This window comes from Sitophilus oryzae, unplaced genomic scaffold (assembly GCF_002938485.1).
Source record: "Sitophilus oryzae breed Bouriz unplaced genomic scaffold, Soryzae_2.0 scaffold_815_pilon_pilon, whole genome shotgun sequence".
Classification (NCBI taxonomy): Eukaryota; Metazoa; Arthropoda; class Insecta; order Coleoptera; family Curculionidae; genus Sitophilus; species Sitophilus oryzae.
In genome coordinates, this window is record NW_022147434.1 from 5747495 (window position 1) to 5753494 (window position 6000).

Here is a 6000-nt window from a genome sequence, read left to right on the forward strand (position 1 = left end):
TTAGGTAAATATTATTTTTTCGTAAGTAGAATGTTTAATCTATCTAGTAATTATTTTAAAAATATTTATAAATGTATGTATAAAACAATTTAAATTTGTTTTAAATCATTTTAAATGTCGTGGGTAAAGTGCAGAAATTATAACAACCATAATTATTTTTAGTTGGCCGAAATTAAGATTTTAATGCATAAATTTCTTTAAGGTGTAGTATCTCCTCAATAAAACTAATGACTGACTGACAAAATTTTTGTAAGCATATAGTTGTCAAATGCAGCATTGCCAGACGTATTGGAACATTGTCTTCAAAAATGAACCACACAACCACAACTTAATTTTATTTTTTTTAATGATCAGAAATTGGTAACCATAGATTTAGGAAGAACAGATATCACATTATGCATTTTAACCCGATCAAACATTCGGAGATTGACTACGTACTGTAAAAATCAACTGAGATAGAGAAGGCGACATTGCCACATATCAAATTTGCGCCTATCTACTAAGTTTGATTTGCAGAAAAGGTGACTTTAAAACCTTCACCGGATATCAATAAATCTCAATTTCTTAATTAAATTAATAGTTTATTTTTAAAGAAGCATGCGTAATAATATGTTATTAACCAGAGGATATATGCGTTACTATTAAAAGACATGTTTACTGTTTAATGTGCTGAAACGTCTAGAACTATTGGCAACGTCGCTGCTAGTCTTCCCGAATGAAATGAGCCGTCCGTCCCACATGCGTCCCACCACCCCTCGCGACGGCCCTCTGCCCATGGTCAGCGTACTACGTTTAGCTTACGGTGTGTTTGAAGTCGGAATCAACTCCGAAGTGAACTTTTCAGTGTTTTTTAATAGTTTTTGTTTTTGTTTAATGTACTTTTGAATCTGCGAATTTTCAATATGGTACGACAGTGTCAAATGTGTGGACAAATAAGCTCAAATTACCGGAATTTGTCTTTTCACAGGTAGGTATTGTTTCCGCCGCGCCGTAATCGTACATAGGCGTCCCATAAGGGAGCCTCTCACAATTAAAATAATTTCTAATTATATTTGTTGAATTTTGATCTATTAAAACAAGAACGTAGTAGCCGGTAATTGAATTATAATTCGTCTCAATTACTACCTAACTGTTGTAGATCATAACAAATTTGAATATAAACGTTACATTTGAAACTTTATTATAAGCCAGAAAGTGACATTTTTTTCTTAAAATTGCGTCCTATTTTGGTCATTATATACGATATTCTAAAGGAATTTTGCTCAATAAATAAACAAAGGAGTTTACCCGACCTTTTTTACATTTTATTGCTTTATTATATCTGCCCCTTCGGCCTTGTTCAGACAATTTTTTACCACCGTACAAATACATCTTCCTAGAGTTATTTGTACGGTGTGTTTAACTTTTTTTAGAATGGGACGAACTGTAAAAAATTCTTAGGTTACTAGTTTTATACATACCTATATAAAGAGCGACCCATGCCTCCAAAAAACATTTTACCTATTAGGTTTTTGGTTTGTGATTTTTATTTCAATTTTTTACATAAGATGGGAGCCATTGTAACGCACATTTTCAAAATATATTTGTCAACATACAGGGTGATTCACCGCAATACATATGCTTAATACAGTTCATGAAGATTAGGACATTTAACTAAAATTTAATTATCTGATGAAGCTACCTTTAAAAGTAATGGATTTGTAAATAAACGTAATAGGTATTCATTATTATGCGACAGAAATCCCATACTGTAGCACACAGATTTTATACTTTTAATGAGACTAAAAGGCAATTGCCTCGTATCAGAGCCATCATAATACAAGAAGAAGACCGAAAGTCAAATCTTGTCTTATATTTTCAAAAAAAAAACACAATTTTCTCATTAAATATTGATTTTAGGTATAGGAAGCTATTAATAATACAAGATTACAACTATTACACAGTACTTCACAGGAAGCTATCGATTGCGAACTAACTAAATCGTTACTAATTAGGTACTAATTTTGAAAAGTTCTTTTTAAGATAAAAAAAGGTAAAACTAAAACCTAAACTATCATTTGAGATTAAACGGGAGGTTCTAAATAATGTTGCCTATTCTAAACAAGAAAAATTTATTTATAAGTTACGTTTTATAACATTCCTAATTAAATTTGGGCGAAAAGAATATTTCTGTTTTCTGTAGGTAATTTTCTCAGGGAAAATACGTAAATAAAAATGACTTTTTAAGTCAAAAAAAGTCAAAAGGACTGTCCTTTTCAAAAAAGGACAAGTGGCAACCCTAGGTATTTCTGGAATGAAAATTTAATGGCAAATCTACAACTTTGGTTTGAAAATATGTACTGGCCACCTATGTTTACAAAAATGTCTAATATGTGCCTAAATGCCTCCATATTCTGAAACAAAAATTGAAAGAAAAGTCACCAACCACAAACCTAATATAGAACTGTTTCGGAAGCCTGAGTCATCCTGTAAATATTCAAAAGTAACTGAAAGTTTATATAGAAGTAACTGAAAGTTTAAATTGAAAATCGACGTTGGAGTGATTTTTGAAAACTACTAACGTTTCAACATAAGTATATGTAGGATATTAATTGTATTATTATATTAGACCTTATAACAAAACTCATCTGGCAAAAAAGTGTTAATGTAGTATATTAATATGGAGTAAAAATTTTACTAATTACTTTACTAATTAAATTCGTTCCAAAAAACGATTGATACGTCACTGGCCATTAGAACATTCCCAAATGCGCCTAGTTGCCGGGGTCGGAAATTTTAGACTTCTCTGTCTCTTCTGTCCTTGTTTGACACATTGGAATGTTTGATACACTACCAACGAGTATTTATGAATGAGATGTTCGGTCTATCTTTATAATGTCTTTGTTGGTAACACTTTATCCGTTTTGTTGGCTAAATTTTCGAAGTGAAATATTGTAAAGACGTTGATATGTGATATATTGTATCCATAATCATTTTTAGTTGGTTGATATTAAGATTTTATTGGCATAAATTTTTTTAAGGTGCAGTATCTTAACCAACTAACCTAACCTAACCTAACCCAACTGTTTTAAATGTCGTGGGTAAAGTGCAGAAATTATAACAATTTAAAGACCGGTTTCAAGTTACTTATGCTAATTTTGGCAAATAGTATAGATTTATTAATGAACTTACTTTGTGCTGTCCGAAGTCTAACCTTTAAGTCAGCAATATTACTACTTCTACCTTTTTAGAAAAGGGCACAATCACATAGTCCTAGATGCCGGATCGAATGCAGCATTGCCCGACCGACGTATTGGAACATTGTCTTCAAAAATGAACCACACAAACACAACTTAATTTTACTTTCATTAATGATCAAAAATTGGCAACAGTTTATCCGTTTTGTTGGCTAAATTTTCGAAGTGAAATATTGTAAAGGCGTTGATATGTAATATATTATATCCATAATCATTTTTAGTTGGCTTAAATTAAGATTTTAATGCATACATTTTTTAAGGTGTAGTATTTTCTCAATAAAACTAATGACTGACTAACAAAATTTTTGTAAGCATATAGTTGTCAACTGTCTTCTTCTTCTATTATGATATATTCTAAAATCCCAAATATAACTATTACTTAAATCTCTGTTAAAAATATTACAGCATAGTTTCACCATTATGCTAGAAATTTTAGTTTTAAAACCTTTTTAATATTGTGCAATAACTAACGCTAATAAATGCCGTAGATTAGAAAGATATAGTTATATTGTTATTTAGCTAATTGCGTATTTGTCCAAAGGTAATATCTATTTTATAATTAATAAATTTGAAATTTGAAAATGAACTTAACATTCTTTTAGATTAATTTCTAGATGTAAGATTTTAGTGTATATTTTCCAACAAATTGCGTATCGTATATTTAAAATGATGAAATTTTGAACATCATCAAAAGTCCAACATTAAAAATGGCTAAAATTCAATTCAAATGTGGTACAAGTTATGTTTATTGTTATCTCAATTACATATTTAAAAAAATAGAGCTAGTAGACAATTCTCTTTTCCTTAGTTACAAAATGAAAGCGACCACTTTTAGCATACATGATACTTTGGACTCCATAAATGTGTAAGATTTGAAATGTAACAGGCAAATTTTGCCATGTTGCTGATTTTTTTTTGCAAAAGTAGAATTTACAATACCCAGAGGAAAACTTAGTTAAATATTATTTTGTCGTAAGTAGAATTTCAAATCTATATAGAAATTATTTTAAAAATATTTATAAATGTATGTATAAAACGTAAAACAATTTAAATTTCTTTTAAACCATTTTAAATGTCTGGCGTAAAGTGCAGAAATTATAACAATTTAATAACCAGTTTCAAGTTACTTGTGCTAATTTTGGTAAATAGTATAGATTTGTTAATAAACTTACTTTGTGCTGTCCGAAGTCTAACCTTAAAATCAGCAATACTACTACTTCTACCTTTTTAGAAAAGGGTACAATCACATAGTCCTAGATGCCGGATCGAATGCAGCATTGCCCGACGTATTGGAACATTGTCTCTCAAAAATGGACCACACAAATACGACTTGGTTTTTCTTTTTTGTTCGGTGGGACGCGGCCAGAAACGGGTGTTGCTCGCTTTTCGGTCTCGCACTGAAGAAGGCTCGGCGTCGTGGCGCACCGTATCGACCGATAGGACACTTGGCGCGCGTTTACCCTACGGCTGTAGAGTCTGTTGCGTGGGACCTGTCTGGACTAAAGCAAAGAAACTAACTGCCGGCGTTCTAGGAAAGCAGTGGGTTAGTGATAGGACACCCACGAATCTACGTCAGGCTTCGTTCTAATACATTACCGGCTAATTATACCTTAATGTGACCGACCTTTCGGGAGGAAGTATATATCTTCCTTCATTGGCTGTTTTATGCCTAATATTGCTCTTTTACTTGTTATAAAGAATCCTTTGTCAGAATTATTTTTGCAACGAAACATTTTATAATTATTTTAATTTTTTTTTATTTTGAGGGTTTATGAGAAAAAAGTACAGATATACTCTCACCGGCACAAAAAACGGAAACCTTAAAATTTTGATGTAATTTAAAGTTTAACATATTTTGTTCCAGTGGGCCGATTTTGATGATTTTTTTTATTGGAGATATTCGCTTTTGAATAAGACAGTAACGATTTACAGCAATTTTAGCATTGCTTTGGGATCCTCCTTATCACACTTATAAAATAGTGTTTATAATTTTTGTAATCTCACTGTCATTAAAAAATCATATTATTATTATTATTAGTTTATCTAATGGAGATGGTTTTAAGTTCTAAACTATCGGCTATTGCTTTTTTAAATTTATCATGGCAGAGATGAATTTTTGGACATTGAACCACATCTGCGAGAGTAACTGCCTAACAGACAATAATATAATATGATTTTTCAAAGTGCCGCTCGAATGGCTTAAGTCATATCTTGGCAACAGAAGGCAGCTTGTGAGAATTGATACGTCTATGTCTTCTTGTAAGCCTATAGAATGTGGTGTCCCTCAGGGTTCAGTACTTGGCCCTATTTTGTTTCGGGTGTTTATCAACGACATTGCAAATCTAGACATTAGCGGTAAAATCTGCCTCATTGTGGACGATACTAGTTTGGCGCTTGGAGCGGCCCAGATGTTACGGCACTATATAATACTATATCCAGTGACTTACGCACGATTAAATCTTGGTGCGATTCTAATCTCCTATGCCATCAAAAACTAAAGTTTTGTCATATAAAAGTACTATACAACCTTTTGTACTTAATAACACCACTATTGACGTCGTGGACTCTGTGAAATTCCTAGGACTTGTTGTAGACAACTCGTTAAAATGGGACTTTCACATCAAAGCTCTATCAAAGAAATAAGCTCTGCCTGTTTTGCGCTAAGATCAGTTCCTAAGGAACTTAACTTATCAACCTCTAGAATAGCCTATTACGCCCTTTTTGAATCACATCTTCATTATGCCCTTCCATTCTGGGGTACTTG

The 6000-nt window shown here is 31.9% G+C and overlaps 1 protein-coding gene across 1 annotated transcript in view; it reads right to left on the bottom strand.

Annotated features, from left to right (window-relative positions):
* Window positions 1-4562, bottom strand: part of LOC115889494 (probable cationic amino acid transporter) — a 357520-nt gene extending 352958 nt beyond the window's left edge. The window contains exon 1 of the mRNA XM_030909498.1: window positions 4409-4562. The gene's annotated coding sequence lies outside the window, so the exon portion shown is untranslated. The remainder of the gene's footprint in view (window positions 1-4408) is intronic.
* Between the last annotated feature and the right edge of the window lie 1438 nt (window positions 4563-6000).